Source organism: Varroa jacobsoni, unplaced genomic scaffold, assembly GCF_002532875.2.
Source record: "Varroa jacobsoni isolate VJ856 unplaced genomic scaffold, vjacob_1.0 scaffold_443, whole genome shotgun sequence".
NCBI lineage: Eukaryota > Metazoa > Arthropoda > Arachnida > Mesostigmata > Varroidae > Varroa > Varroa jacobsoni.
Window position 1 is genome coordinate 78,169 of NW_019213345.1, and position 13,167 is coordinate 91,335.

Sequence of the window (13,167 nt, forward strand, 5' to 3'; positions counted from 1 at the left end):
CCCGCCCTTTTTCTCGCTTTGTTTCGCCGGCGGGCGGGCGGGCGGGCGGGCGGGCAGGCGGGCGGTCTCGTATTCGTTCAAGCTTTAGGCATCTCCCCTTCCCGTCTCCGCCTAACAACTGCCCTACTGATAACTACGAAGACTGATAACAAGAGCATCAACAACGGCAACATCAAGTGTGCAGAATAGCCGAAAAGTAGAGCAACTGCCGCCTTCTAGCTAGTGGCAATGAGGATACTGCCTTCATCGTAATAGATGTACTGTCTTTCGTAGGACTGTTGTTATTATCATCACCAAGGACTTAACGTCGGCACCTTGAAAGCCCTGCTTTAGGTAGACAATGCCTATTTGAGGGCGTATCTCAGCGATGCTTTATAACGAATCCTCCCCAGCTCGATGTGATCTCTTGATTCCCCGTTCGTTGACACTTCTTATTTGGTAATGCGTAAGTAGATGCGAACGAATTATCCACTAGTGTCCGTCCTACACCAGAACAGAACGAAACGCACCCCAAAATCGAATGGACGTTAGTTTCGCCGACACGTTAACTTCAGTCGGAACAAACCCGATATCTCGGCAATCAAAGGTTCTTAGAATAACGATAACAACAATCGTATCGTAATAGCAGTTTGTCGCTAACGAGTGACAAGTATACAATGATGGCAAAAGATAGGGCGCAAGCATAGGTGTTAAAGTGGCTGAGCTAACTCAACACGGGACCCTCCCTTCGTTATTACCGAACGTAGCACGCTCGGATTACTACGAAATATGTAAGGCGACAAGATTCTATTATCCTATTGAAACACTCTGAAGTGATCGTGTGTCTGTGAAAAAGAGAAGACCATTCGTCCAAATCCGTATATATCCGTATTCACTATATAGAAGTGTCACAATGTGCCGCGTTTACTTGGAACTTATGTAAGCAATATATTTCTGTCTATTGCATATATATTGGATTACGTATGTGTCGCAGAGCAATTAATAAAGGATATACCAGCTGCTATGTGACTTTGTATCAATCCATCTTCCTATGGAACGAAGCGCTTATCAGTTATAGCAGGTAATGTCTTTCAGTATACCCGTACGCAAGTACTCTTCCAAACGTCACAGCGAAGACCATTGAAGATTAGCTAAGTGATCATTTTTAAGACCTACCCGTAACTATTTCGTTTCCCAAATACATATTATGCGTATAATTGGCACCCAAAGGGATCATATAATGGCAGTTCGCCTTACTAGTCACGTAATTACCGTTTCAGTAATAGTTATTGCACGACCGTCATCCAAACATTCTAGAAATGGTTTCTGGGCCAGCAAGTGAGTCAGCCAGAGGGGTGAAAGCGCACAATCTCAGCCATTACTGCTCGTACTACAATTCTTAGACGATGTGTAATTCTTCTTTGCTCATGACACACAAAGGATTACATCTTTATTTCGGCTATTTTACAAGTAGAATTATCATCATTACTATTAAACTACAGTGGTCCTTTGCCGTTCTCTTACACTGGTCTTATGACTTGTTTTTGTTTCTATCATTGCACAATTTGTGTAAATAATAGAAATTAGTCGGGTGCAGCCCAGTTCATCGGCTACATATGCCGCCGCTCTCAGCTTTATCACTACACACGCAAAAGTAGCGGCAGCAACAGATGGGTGACTCTTCCTTTGTTGGAACGCTTCCCTCCGAGCGTCGCTGCAATCACTGACCGTTATCGTCGTCAGCAGCAGCAGCAGCAGCAGCAACATGAAGATCAATTGGAAGACGACGATAAATTTAATGATGATGATGAGTCGTCGGCCACTTCTGAGCCCATGGTCCTGCATTGCGTGGGCTTGCTTGCTTGATCCAGGGGCATCATGCCAACCGGAGCTAAAGCAAACGTTGTGAAGCTGCTGGCTATACTACTTACGAACAGTTGGAGATGATGATGTTCCTTCCTTCAAACAGCAGAAGTAGTTATACTAAAATTACTAGTAGAAGCGGGACACGTCATAGCAAACAATATATTGTATCGGCACTAAATGACATGGCGAAAAAATAACGATGATGACTCAGCTTGGCCGGGTGACGCCGCAGCTGCTGGCGCCGCCATAAATGCCGCGAACACAGTTTTAGCAGCAACAGCATCATTGACACAGAATAGTATGATAATCTGTGTAATAATAAAAGTAACTGCCACGTATCCGAAGCAGTACCGGACTCGAAACGTTGATTTTAATTATCATACGCAAAATGAAGACCCGTAACAGTAACACTTCTATCCATAACGCACGCACGTTGACTACTTGTTCTCGTGTATCGAGGATCTCGGCTCTTCCCATTCGGAAAACAGGCTCTCGGAATCATCTCCTCCTCGTGAAAGACGTGCCTTTACGTTCTATCTAAACCTATCTGAGGATTTTCAAGCAAACAACGGCAAGCACACGAGTAGCCGCCCTCTTTAGTAACTCACTCTAGCGACTCGACGCTGAGATTTGAGCCAGCGATCGTCGCGTGCCAGTTCGTGATGAACATGGCAACGCACGTGAAGATGATCCTCAGTGTCCCCAGATTATTACTGGCAGATAAGTAATTGTCATTATTTATTTGCGTTGCCGAATGATAAGTTCGTTCGGCATTATCAGAGACACCATTGTCAGTCAGTTCGCACCAATTACTTGAAGGCACCCAGTGACATTTGCCGAGCATGGGAGATCTATGATCGTTATCGTAGGTCGAGACTGAAAAGGATGGGTAAATATTTAGACTAAATGCAGATGGTAATAAGCGGAAAATTTGCAAATGATCAACTATAAATATTGTTTCTAAACTGGCTTATATTGATTTGTCATCAGCTTGTCTGCCGGTGCCGCCATCTTCCATTCATCTGCTGGTCACCGCAACAACTCCATTTGAATCTACTGTTGTCCTGTCGTTTTATCTAGCTATAGCTAATAGTCAGCAACTTATAATGGCTATTGTTACTGCTGCGGCTGCTGGAACCAGTCACTATCAGTACTGCCGTAAGCGCTACGAGTGAGGGAGCGCGCGCACGCCTTTCCTCCCTTCTCGGCTTTGAACTGAGGACCTCAGTAAATGAGAGAAACGTCTGTTTAAGCGCGATGGAGTGAACATCATTTAAATTGTTTAAACAACACTCATCCACTGGAACAGGTCTATAGGAGAGTTACACAGAACCACAGTCACCGCTAAATTACACCGAGCAGCAACCTAAACGATATGAGGGTCATAGAAATTTTAATGGTGAATATAAAACAGAGGATATGATCTCCTTTATTATGACTATCTGCCCTTCTGCGTACCTGATGCCTATCCAGACACGACCGCGCATATACGCATCGACCTTTCTAGCCCTCTGATCCATTACGCAATTAACTGAATCCATCACCCTCAACAACAGCAGCAGCGACTTATTGTATATATGCAGAGTATCGTTGAGCGCTTTCCGTAAATGGACCCAAGTAAAATTTCCAGCCAGATTTGCAGCCGGAAAGTAGTCGATCAGTTGTATATAATTTTACAATTGAACAAGTCGAAGTCCATCCCCCTACTCTAACATCATTTTTCATCAGACCCGTAGAGGTCGATTCGTCACTCAATGTGGCCATACAGATATGCAGGGGGCCGTCACTCAATTAACAGGAACCATCTGACGTCTGGGCCATTCTTGAGAACGGTTGAGCGAGACATTGTCCATTCGTTGTCTTTTTTCTTTGTACGAAAACAGAGGTGCCAGGTAATGAACGGTTAGCTGCAAGCGACGTCACTAAAAACCAGTCCACGCGTTCACAACGGATACGGCGACGCTGGCGTTGTCGTCGCCGAGTGGCCGCTGCGGTGACCGCTATTATCATCAATAACAGCGGAGCGTCAGTCGCCTATTTTTGTGAGTCCACTCGGGGTCCGCTGCACGCGCGAGTCGGTGTTTGACTCCGAAAGGGAGATTATATAATCGTAAATAGAAAAAAAAATGGTAATACAATCGACGTTCGTTAATTTGAACGCCGTTCACAAGTGAAAAGCTGAGATAACATTGTTACAAATACCACGAATGATGCATCGATGGTAATTATAGTAGAAATGATGTACTACATCGATGCTACAAACGCCCGGTTAAATGAGATTAATTGGATATTTGACGGTTTTCTGCTTTTTTTTTTTGAACGTAGAACTAAACCATTTATAAAGCTATATATATTCTGTTATATAGGTCATAGACTTGAACACGGCAGAGGCCTGCGTGTTTCAGTACGAATGTCTATCGATTTACGTATGCCTCAATTGGAACAGATACATTTTACGATAAATACGAACGTGTCCAATCCACATTTTCTCGGTGATACTGTAAAAAAGCGAGGCGTCGGTCGCTCTAGCGTTACGTCGTTATAGTATGCCTTATATTTGTATCTATCATACATTGTGCTATAATAGGTGCTAGACTAGCTTAAATTCATAAATGTTCGTGTGAGGGTGCTTTTTGCACAAAACCGTTCCTCTAATTGGGCATAATGGTGTTTACTCAAGAACAGTTCAGCTAATCGACGTTTTTGAGAGCAGCACCGCCTGCTAATTAGATTCATATGATAAGGGCCATACTTGGTAAGGGCTGGCACTGCTGTCTTCATTACGATAAGCGTTTATATCTACTCATTCTAAATAAGCGTAGGCTTCGGCTATATATATATATATATAGCGAAGCAGAAGGCTTCTACAAGAACATGCTCGAAGGGAATAACAAATCTCGTATCCATTAATACACAGTGCTCATCTAGTTAGGCAAACTCCTCAGCACAGAAAATATAAATCATTGTGCTCTAAATATTTTTGCGCACCTCTTATGTTAAGTTCACGATTGGCCTCCCGAAGCGATGTCCACAATGCAACACGCTCCCACATTTCCGATTCTATAACCGTCGTCGTACATGCACAAATGTTATCCTCGTTGCCGCCGTCTTCTCCGTACATACATATAGCAATAGTCCTGCTTGTCACAGTTGCCTGCGACGTTTTGTCTATAACAGCTTGGCTATTCAGACGAATTTGTTGGCGATGTTAAAATACTTTGCAACTATTAGACGCGGCCGATTCTGGATTGCGGAAGAACTCCTCTGTGCGTGTTTCAGTAGCAAATATTTATTGTAGAATTGCGGCTTTTTCCCGTCAGTTGCGGATTGAAACGCTACTTGATGTGCTGGAGAGAAGCTATGACGAACAGCTTTTTTCCACCGCTTCACCAGGGTATGTCAGGATCGTCATCGTCACCAGGTTGAACAATTGTTTTGTTCTTTAGCGTCGAACTGTGTTTGCACAATTCTGTATTGGCGGCGTAATAGTTTTGTGCCGCCTTAGACGTCTACGCTACCTGCAGAAGTCGCTACACAAATTAAGATAGAGCAAACATGATGGTTTTTCGAAGCGTGCGAATGAATACGCCGCAACGAAACAACACTCGCTCCTACTACTTCTGCCATTACTGCTGCTGCTATGGGGCTATAGCACCAGTCACCACTGCTACAGTTACGGCTCCCGCTCGTTTGGCTAATGATTTAAACATTACTCGCTCGCTGCATCTGGTCGTTCGTTCGTTCCTTGACTCATTTGTTTTCCCGTAGAGAGTCGAGATATTGCGGCGCGCGGACGACAGCCGGGCGTTTGGCGCTGCAATCGTCGTCGTCGTCGTCGCGCTTACTCCTGATTTAGCGACGACAATCAAGTGGTCCGTCGCTAGCATCACCGGCGATTACTACCAGCTCACTTCAGCACCAGTATCACTGTTATTTAATGCGGACAGACAAAATCGAGACGACAGTCAGATGAGTGAGGGGGGAGAGAGAGCAACGTAGAAAGGCCGAGGAATCGACGGTAATGGTAGTCGCGTGGTGATCGCGCCTTGATCTACATGCGCGAACAGAAGAGACCAGCGCGATGCATACTTGAGTCTAACTTGCAGTCAATCCGTCCGTTCAGTGCCAGGGTCTGCCGTGTATTCGACAGGAAATCGATCAGTTTGCCAGCCGACAGCATGATAGTTGCCCAGTAACGGCCTATACGTACATGGACTACACACGAGTGCTAGCCTGCTCTCTATTGGCGTGCTAATAGCCTCTAATAATAACAGTACATAATTACGACAGTGCCACAATGCTAGTAGTAACAGGAGTGAGCTCTTTTGAGGACTTCATGGAGCCACTGCGTCAGCTGGCAGCGTAGTGACTTGATTCTCGCAAACTCTTCAGCAGCGGGCTTCCCTTGGCCGCTCCGTCATTGGTCACCATGATAGGTTATCCGGTCTACTTTCTTTCGGCAACGAGGGCAGCTTGTTCCGGAAAAATGGGCTTCTAAAAAACGAATAAAAAGCACGTGTTACTGGACCCTGGAAGCGCGTAACTGAGCTGAGCGGATCAGAGCGGGCCGCCCCCCCGCCGCCGCCGCTGTCACCGGCGCCATCAACGTGACTAATAAGCGAAGCGGTAGACACTGATGGTGACTAGTGCACCCTTTGGTTCTAATTAAAGGCCAACATTTGCTTCTCTCGACGCTTGCCCTTATACCGAAGTCGGTACGAATCCCTTGAATTCTACTAATTAGCTTGTTTCGTCCACCGATCTTCTCGTGCTAAACACGGAAGCTCAAATGAAAGCAATGAATTTTCTTGTGAACGTAAGTATGAGAGGCTGTTATTGGCACTAATGGCGTTTCGCTGATGAACTTTCCTTCAAAGAAAGGCAATAGCATTGTTGATTCAATACCTGGAATTTCTTTGTATCGTTGTAAGCAATACTTGACTAATGGATTTGGCACCTATTGCAATTGCGAAATCGCCCAGGTGCCTGTTATCATTAAACCTGGATTAAGAAGAACTCAATAATCCTTTTATTTAAATACTATACAAAATTGTTGTACGGGAAAGCCATAGTAGGACCCTGAAACAACAGGGCCAGAAAGACGGTCGAACCTGTGTTAGTTCTGGAAACTGGATGTCATTGTGTCCTACTTATGTGACCGTAATAACGGGTAACCACTCAATAAGACCTTGTAGAAAAAAAGCAAACGTACCGGACCTGACAATAGGATTACCTGGCTTGATTCGTGCTGAAGGATAACTAAAACCTCCGGTGATATTTATTTGACGACGGTGATACCCCGTTCTCGATTAATAAAGGTGATCACATAGACGTTTTAAGCAGCTGTATTAGAACAGCAGCAGCAGCGGCAGCACTAATGTATGTCTGTAGATAATTCATGTTTCTATGTAGAAGCGATTTTATCTGAAAACGACGTCGATTGAGGCGGCGGAAACAACATTGGCACGTTTGTTTGTCGCTCGTCGCCGTGGTCTTCACTGTAGTGCCATGGCTTCACAGAACGGATTCTGGAAACGAGAAAGTCCGCTCCCACAATGGTAACAGCAGCAATATCGAACAGAACGAAAGAGACAGACAAGAACGAAAGATGATTTCCTCGAATTATCGTCAACACCGTTGCACTAGTTAGACGATGAAAGAGCTAGATTGTCCCTATTGGGTCAACATCTGTTCACCACTTCTTATTATGACATAGAACACATGTATTTAAAAAGGAGAATACCGTGCAGCGTCTTTATTGGTCTTCGAACTCAAGCTCATCTATCAAATTGACATTGGATTCCGCGGGTTCCGTAGACGCAGCGTGCCCTAGAATTAATGTGAATCGTAATTTGATTAACAGAAACGTAGATGTAACAGCTAAACAGGCGTCTAATGAACTGAAACAGAGAACAAACCGGCGGTAGAAAAAACATTTCGTAGCTACGCTATATTAGGTAAAGTAAACAAGTGGACAACAAGCTCGCAAGTCAAGCGGTCATACCTGGACGATCTCACAGTGTCCTTCATATTAGCGGCGTAACCAGACAAAACATATGCATTCGCCATTTTCGTCATCGTCGCTGTTTCTGTCTTGCTGTTGTTGCTGCACTGAAATCGTTGTTTGTTTATGTTGTGCGTGGCGGTGTCAATGGATAGCACATCTTAACCGAGAACAACAGGAGCAGTTGCCGCTCTTCGAAGGCCGCTGCCATTTGTGTCCTACGTACGGCTACACAACTGTACGTATCTAGTTGTCCGCTACACACCTTCAAGACGCCTTCGACGTGATCATCATCACAACCAGCGTAACCGTCCGTCATCGACTTCGTCGGCTGGGCTATATGACAGCAAAAAGCACAGTATGACGCTGATATAGCGCAAAACCAAATACTAACAACTGCGGCAATGATGATGTCGAAAATGTAATTGAGCGCACAATTATTTCGACTACCTCGAGATTAAGGCTTGCATTGCTTTGGTTCGAAGGGGAGCAGAACGAGTTCATATGTTAGATACAGATATATATTTGGCGTAGGGAGATGAGTTAATGACACTAGAAGGAGCCGTTTGGCCTTCTAATTGTAGTGGCAGATGCTTAAACAAAACAATAGAACGACAAGTAATAGCCATCGTATTAAAGATGATGCACAAGCTGCCGGGACATCGAGGCAGGGGTGCTGTTGCTGCTGCTGCTGCTGCTGCTGCTGGCGAAGAGCATTTGAACTTCGTCACTCAGCTCCTCCTCCGTTCAATAATTTTCAGCCGAAATAATCATGCACTACTTCTTGCTCATTCTTATCTTACGTAACATATTACATGTGTCCGGTGTTTGTAGGTCTGCTTTACTCTACGACATCGTCTTCTTCTTTGTCTTCAGCAAGTGCCTGTGATGTAATAAGTTTATATCAATGACGCTGGTCATCTGTACACCCTCACCTATTAATGACGATAACAAAAGTACAGCAATTTCAACGAAAAAATTTGGTCCTGATGCTTCCAGATGTTACTGCTGCCTTCCTTCGCAGACCATCTTGAGACTGCCGCAGAACAAAAGGAACTGCCGTGGCCCCTTCTTTGTACACATATACATAAAGAACGTCGTTGTTACGTTGTGCCTTTTTTTTATTACTTCTAAGCGATTCGGTACTGTCAGATAATTCTCACTATGTACTCCAGAAAAAAACGAAAAGATTTCATCTATCTCTCTTCACTGCTGCTGCCGCCTCGATCACCGCCCTTGTCATCATCATCGTCACTAGCAGTATCGCCGCAAAGATAGATATTCGACAGCGACGATGCGGCGGCCATAAACGCTTCGATCCGTTTCGAGGGACGGACAGACAGAGTTCAGTGCAGGAGTCACCAAATCAAGCCGAAGCGTATTGGAAGAAGGACCTAGGAGATAAATCCTTCTACTATCACAACGTAATAGCAGCCTTGACGTCCATTAAAAGCTATTAAATATCATAACAATTATTATTATATTATGCCTGTGTGATACAAAAAAAGGGCAGAAGTATTAACATCTGCAAGAGTGCTATCAAGAGAAAAAAAACAGCGAAAATTGACTTCAACATCGTGAACCTAAGAAATCGGCTTCTCTTATTTTAGACTTATCTTAAAGAAAACAGTTCACATTTAATCCCACGTTACTGAGCATGGTGTTAACTACTTATACACCAATAGGCTAAGGTTAGGCAAGTGCAAAATTCTAATAAAAGAATATATATGATAGATAGAGCAAGCTGGCTCTGTCTGTTTCGTTGATCGTGACGGAGAAGATGCATATGTATATTTTTGTATACACGATGGCACTAAAGTGAAAAAAAAATACATAATAAATTGACTTTTATAATAAATGACTACGATTAAAAACCTTACCGGAACGCTTTGTTGCTCGCAGCCCTTAGACTAGAAGTAACGTCATATAAGACGAGCCTAGCTACACAATGTTATATGAGTCGCGAGAAGGACAGAGCCTACTGGGCCGCTTCGTCCACTTTCCCTTTCTTTCTTAGCCTCCGGTCAAAATAATTGTAAATAATTCAATGAAAACAAATATAGGGCCAGAAACAGCACAGACCAATTGATCTTCAATATATAAAACGTACAATTTTCATTGCATATTTTTCGTTCGTTTCCTTTTTGTCGTCGTAGCTGCTGCTGGTGTAGTAGTTATTGTGGGCATGGCTGTTCTCGCGGCGTGATAGCGTTCGACTGATTTTACGATAATTAATAAAACGTGAGGAGCACGATAACGATCCCGACGACGACAAAAACAGAACGACTTGGGGTTCGGTGGCCGAAAATCTGTAGCCAGCATCACTGCACCGATGCTGTACTAATCTTCGGGGGGCGGGGGGGGGGGGAAGCACATACAAAAAATACATGGTATCTAGGTAGGTGTTAATTCCAACGGTCATACTTTTTTCGTTAATGTTATTGTGGAGGGAAAGAAAAGACGACCAAGAACATGCTGGACACGAATAAGGCTTTACTAAGACAGGCGATGACGAGTAGACATGCAACTAATGAGCGGCGATTCTCAAAATGGCTAACAGAAAGCGGTGAAGCGGCCAATTAAAGCTAATTCATGACGATTATAACATCACCAACGAGCTCAGCAGCAGAACATGATCATACGGTACAAAGTTTTGGCAGCGGTAGTGAAGAAACTAGCTGTCATCAAACATCTTGAACGTGATGATGGTTGATGGCGTAACAACGGCACCAATACAAGTTATCGTTTGCTTACATGTAATAATAATGACAATGATGATGATAGATGTAATCGCGCAGGAAGACGGAAGACTAACAGATAGACGTGTCGGTAGTTTGTTCGTGAGTTCGAAGTAAATTCTGCCTGTCACCTCGTTAATAACTTTAAGAGGCGAGGAAAGAAAAATCATAAAGGTGCTAACTAATGTAATGTCCAGATGCGCTGTAGAGCTTCAAGGAGAGTAGAATCTCCACGGTGATTGTATTGCCGCTTTCAGCGCCAACGAAAAATTCGGACTGTGTCTCCTTTATTCCCTTGCCATGTCTCAACGCAATGCGATATCGTCACGACGAAGCGATCACGAAACGCGAGTCACAGATTTTCTTAAGGAGTCGTCTTTGCAGAGAACCATGAAGAGCTCTAAGCGTTTATCGTCCGATAAAATAAACAAATATATATTAAATAAAATGATTATTTTATCCATTCAAATCAGATAGCGATACCGATACTTGTAGGTCATTTGGTGGTCAAACGATGAAATTTAAGCGCGTACTAACGTGGGCAGTAATCCCAGCAGTACACAATCAAAATGTAACGACGATTAATGTCCGACTATGCTAGTCCTCTACTACATGTCGCCGTAATAGCGCCGTGGATAACGTTTTTCCTACTCGACTAAGGGACTCGTAGGTCGTTAACCTAACATTTAAGTACCAATCGAAAAACTTTTACCTAGGTAAGCGTTCCACTACTTGATCATCTTCGTATATTTCTTATTTAGCCTACTTCCTTTTTTGCAGTAGTTCTTATGCGTATTATGCACACAGGAAGAAATCTATACATATATCTATATATATATATATATATATATATATATATATATAGCGCTTAGAGTTGATGGCCTATATTATTGCTTGCTTGTATAAATCTGAGGGTGCTTTTTAGTGGGGAAAGCAGGAAATTTCCAATAAAGCTTAGATTTGAAAATGTTTTTCGAGACTTTCTGCGCATTTTTACACCTTTTGTACTCCTTAGCGCTTTTTGACCTGCTGTCAGGTCAAAACTTAGTTCAGCTGGGTTTTTGCATGTAGCGTACGTGAATGACACCTCAGCGAGTATACAAATACTGCTCGACGCATGGAAGCTATTAAGGCGTAGAAGAAATATATTGAATAAACATGTTCGTCAGAAATAACCTTTCAATTAGATGCTAAACATTCCGCTGAAGCATCTGTTTTTGTCTAAGAACAGGCCTAGAGCCGCTTGCAGATACCCCAATTTTTATATGTCGTGTTCTACACATAGATCGATTTAGATTATATGAAACAGGTTTTTAGCCCATCTTTATTCTGCTGGCTATGAGAAGTTGTGCGTCGCTTTTGCGTTTTGCGATTCAAGCTATTTTTCCCGCTTAGGCAATTTTCTTGTCTCATAAAATCGGCTAACTTAATAACTGGTTGATTGAAACAGTCAACTAGTTGCAACCGATGGACGCGTGTGCGTCCACAAAATGCTTGTCCTTGTTCGTGCCTTACAGCTTCCGGCTCTGCAATTGCCTCGGACGCTATCACTATTGCTACTGCTACCAGTGAGGTGCGCGCGACAATCTTATCCATAGATGGGTGATGGCATTGAGCTTACGAGTCGGTCGCCTTCGAGACAGAAGGGTGCCAAATAATAGCTGCTTTTACTGAAAGGAAGGGTTTTGTATCCATGCATGCATCCATCTATCGATGGAACGGTGCTCGTACCAGCGCTAATAGGCGATTGCCAGCTAGCAGTCGATCGTGTCGTCGTCGTACCGCGTGCATTTTTCATTTATGGATAATATCGTTGCCTCTGCATGATACAAGCACAATATGTAGGTGTATCTACATCTTAAATGTAACCGCCTTTCATCGTGGCTACAGGTTCAATTCAGGATCTAAACCATTAACCAGCCACTTTCGAAGCATTTCTTCTTTAATCCGCGACCGATTCTTTAATAGGAATGGCGTGTCAAGCGATAGTGGCAGGTATAAGCTCGTTAAATGCTTACTTAAACAGGCTATATACTACACCAATTCAGCGCAATTAGAATTCAGCTTGACAGTGGGTTAAAGCCCAGAAGGAAGGCGACGGCAAAAAAAGGATAAAAGTAAAAAGGCGGAATCACTTTAAAAAATATGTATATAACTGTGCAACCGAGCAAGCAAAAGACTATCCACTCTAAACCAGCCGCTGATTTTTATATCAAGAATCAAAATATCTTTTTAAGCCATGCTGGCAAATTTTCAAGCCTTTTAGATTTAGATCCGATTGAGAATCTCCCGGTTCGACTCGTGGATATCCTTCTCGGGGTTCTGAAAGGCAGTATGAGGGCTGGCAATAATTTAAAGGCAAAAACAAAACTTTTCAATTTGCTTTGTACGAAAATATCTGATAATGGCTGACGTTCGACCGGACGCAACGGACTATTTTTTCGCCATTGTATTTAGCTCTAGAAGAAGTGGACTTTGCTAATGCTAGAAAAAGCAGATGCACGCATGTACGCTACAAGAAACAACCTACCGAAGTCTGCCTGGCCAAGTTCCATCCTGTTTCAACGTTCAGCTCTTGTC

General features: G+C 43.5%; 1 protein-coding gene and 2 long non-coding RNA genes across 3 annotated transcripts in view; 1 reads left to right on the forward strand and 2 right to left on the reverse strand.

Moving 5' to 3' along the window:
• Positions 1-9,728, forward strand: LOC147753486 (uncharacterized). The gene is made up of 2 exons (XR_015311082.1): positions 1-770; positions 8,849-9,728. It is a non-coding gene; the product is annotated as an uncharacterized LOC147753486 (long non-coding RNA).
• The window catches only part of LOC111260475 (uncharacterized), an 85,582-nt gene that overhangs the window by 31,375 nt on the left and 41,040 nt on the right, over positions 1-13,167 (reverse strand). The window lies entirely within an intron of this gene.
• LOC147753487 (uncharacterized) overlaps positions 7,590-13,167 on the reverse strand; it is a 25,925-nt gene continuing 20,347 nt past the window's right edge. Inside the window, exons 2-3 of the long non-coding RNA XR_015311081.1 lie at positions 7,850-8,185; positions 7,590-7,674 (exon numbers count right to left, since the gene is read on the reverse strand). This is a non-coding gene — a long non-coding RNA (uncharacterized LOC147753487). The remainder of the gene's footprint in view (positions 7,675-7,849; positions 8,186-13,167) is intronic.